This window comes from Capsicum annuum, chromosome 3, assembly GCF_002878395.1.
Source record: "Capsicum annuum cultivar UCD-10X-F1 chromosome 3, UCD10Xv1.1, whole genome shotgun sequence".
Lineage (NCBI taxonomy): Eukaryota > Viridiplantae > Streptophyta > Magnoliopsida > Solanales > Solanaceae > Capsicum > Capsicum annuum.
The window spans coordinates 42,109,376-42,112,993 of record NC_061113.1 but is presented as its reverse complement, the minus strand read 5'-3'; positions in this window follow the sequence as shown (position 1 = coordinate 42,112,993).

Genomic DNA, 3,618 nt, shown 5'->3' with positions numbered 1-3,618 from the left:
GAAAACATTAGCCGCAAAAGTACTTATCTAAGTCCACCTAGAAAACCAGTTTGAAGATGGCTAACTCTGCCACTAAACACTTTCAAGTGAACAAAGACAGGGTTGTTAATAGCTTTACTGCTTGGAGAGGTATGAAATGAGTGTGTGGGTGGGAAGGGGGTATTTCGATACGAAACAAGAACTTGGACACTTGGATTCATGCATTCAATATGTAGTCATATTAGTATAGGTGATGAAATTAGTGTTTTGTGTGAAGGACTCGAATTAGTTGTAGTACATCATATAGTTCCACTACAAATTAAAATTGATGCACAGGAAGTGATAAACCTATTGCAGCGTCCTCATTCAAAATTTTTAACTATCTTGCTTGAATGCAGATGGTTACTCCATAGCTGAATGATCCATCTATCTTACACACATACAGGGGAAACAATAGCTTAGCAAATAGCCTTGCAAAGACTGCTTCATATGGCGACTTTTTGGAAACTCTTAACTATTTTGCGGGAACCACCAGTTTCTCAATCAACTTACTTGAGAGGATAAACAGGGACAAACACGACAGAGATCAAACCCAGCTGATATCTCAACATCTGCTAGTTTAGGAATAGATGAACAATTAATGGTTATGCACTCGCCACCTCATACCTTTTTGTGTAACACTGACTCTTTGGGGCAACAACAATTGTTGAACTATAATCCTTGTTCTTTTAATAAACTAATATATGGTTCTATCTTTTGCACCAAAAAAAAGAACCTCAAATACCTCATTTAGCGTAATACTGAAGGATAGGACAACCAAAAAATTTATGTTATATTCAGTTAAATAAGAGATAAAAATAAATCAAACAAAGGTCTCTCATAAAAAGTTAAACAAGTTGATGGCCCATCAGATTATAAATGTCATCATACCTCAAACCACATTGCCTATGTATTTCTCACAAGAGGAGAATTTGGAGAAAGAAACAGTTGATGAAGAGCCTGAAAGACCTTTAAAGAGATCGTGATTAAGACATCAAGAAGTGAAAGATTCATCTTCTGCTAACAATTCTCGTGCTGTTTCAGCTGGGACTTCATTCCAAGAAGTGGAGGATCGTTGCATGAAAATCCATGATCCACTGTAACTTCCAAATTATGGTAAATTATTCTTTTTCTTCTCTGCCAAACTATTGTTTGTTTCATGCCTCAAAGACTTTTTCTTACTTCTGCTAATTATCTTTTTTTTCTTATAAGGTACTTGGCTGAAGTCTGGATTTGGTCGAGGGGCAATTATTGGAGTTCTTGATACTAGAGTTTGGCCAGAAAGTCCAAGTTTTATCGTCACGGCATGCCAACTCTTCCAAAGTACCAGACTTTAATTCTTCAAGTTGCAATCGCAAGCTTATTGGTGATAGGTTCTTCCATATAGGACATATGATGGTATCTAAGGCATCAAAATTAATATATTTTGTGGAGGAATATGTATCACCACGAGATTCTCAAGGTCATGGTACCCATACAACATCTACTACGGGAGCTCCCATTTCAATGGCGAGTGTGCTTAGAAATAGAGTAGGGGAGACTCGAGGGATTGCCCTTGGTGCTCATATTGTAATATACAAAGTTTGTTGGTCCAGTGGTTATTATAGCTCCGATATATTTACAATTATGGATGTGGCTATTAAAGATGGAGTAGACATATTATCGCTTTCACTTGGTGGTTTCCCTATTTCGCTTTACCAGAAAACTATTTCTATTGCCAGATTTCGACCTATGGAGCGTAGAATTTTAGTTATATGTGCTGTAGGTAATAATGGTCAAATGCAAAGTTCACTGGCAAATGAGTCTCATTGTGTAACCATCAATTTTTTGATAAAATATGTGAAATATGTGTTTCTGTATTATTTGACTATTTTACCCTCTTCGTAGTTGTACTATGATATTTTTGGAGCATGGGGTGATTGACACAGTTTAAGATGTATTTTGGTACCATTTATATGATATTGTAGTTTTTGATGGTTTCGAGAGTTTTATTTTAGACTTATGTGGATATCTTTTGATCCGTGAAACTAATGGCTGAACGGACTGCACCAACAGCTTTGAAATATCAATTTTAGGCTAGGTGGACCTTTGGTTTGGGTTTCGGTGCACCCAAGCTCATTTCGACTTATTGGTCAGAAAGTTAAAAAATTAGAAATATGGGTGTGGGACCCACATTTGGTTGAAACGACCTCGAATGAAAAATACGACTTTGCTAGCAGATCCGAAACATCGATTTTAGAGTGATAACATATTTGGTGTGATTTGGCGGCTTTTAAATCTCATTTTGATTAGAAAAATTATGATTTCGGATTTTAGGGGTCAACTTTGTGAAAACGATGTTTTTTTCAAAAATTCGACTTCGTCAAAACATTTGGAACGTATAGTTCATTTGCATATATTGAACTCCGAACGAATCTTGGGCACCCCATCGAAGTCCAGATTGGACTTACAATAAAAAACAACTTTTTGCTATAGCTAGTGCAGAAAATCTGCACTATTTATAACCTTAGTTTGGTCCATTTTGCTTATTTTTCATCTTGTCTCTAAAGAGGTAATCCCTAAAATAATATGGGAGCTTAAAAGTGAAGCTTGTGGGAGCTTGAGAAACTAGATTAATATCTATTTCTTGATTCTATTACTGATTTAAGGTAAGAATTCACCATTTTCTTGATAATTTCTTAATTAATTTCTCGAAACTCCCAAAATTTTATGGTTTGATTTGAAAATTCAATTTCACTTCTTTTCATTTTAATAATGTTTTTATCTTAGAATTACTAATTTTTCATCAATTTAACCTTCAAAACGACCCCAATTCTTGATTTTAACCCAGATTTCAAAGATTTTGCCAGGTAAAGGTTAAAAATGATTTTCCTTTGATTTGAACCTCGTTTTTTACTCGATTTGACTTGAATTTTCAGCTGTCGATTCCTAAAACTATGGGAAACATGTTTTTATGTGAAGTTACGATTTTGCCCTTTTTTTGAAAATCTATTTTGGAGGTCCGTTTTGATCCCGAACCAAAAGTAGTCAATATAGGTGTCGTTGGTTTTGTTTTGATGCGTAGATTCCATATTTGATATTTTTAGATGAGTTCAAAAATATTCATTCAAAGTAAGGTCACGGGTTTGAAGTGTAGTGGATTGGTTTTGGCTTTTTAGGTCAGTTATGACTTAACTCTTTTAGACTATGCTAGGTAGTATATGATGATACAAAATGCATGTTAAGGGTGAAAACTAATCATGAAAAATGGTTATTTATGTGTTGTGCCCATGTTGGGCCTACACACGATGTAATTATGAAAATTGAGTTATTATGTGATATGTGTGACCATATGGGATCCTATGTGATATTGATAGCCTTGAATATATGTAAATAATTGTATTGTGTTGTTAAGATGCTTAATATGGTGCCATTGGTGTGTTTTGATTATATTCATACTTTATTGGCATATGAGACATATGGAAATTAGTGGATGAAACTAAAATAATAAGTGAATATTGGTTCACATGATTGTGAAAATATATCATTGTCGTTGGTTGTGAATTCTTACTTAAACATAGAATGAATGAAAAACTCATATCAAATAGCTAATTAGGAAGA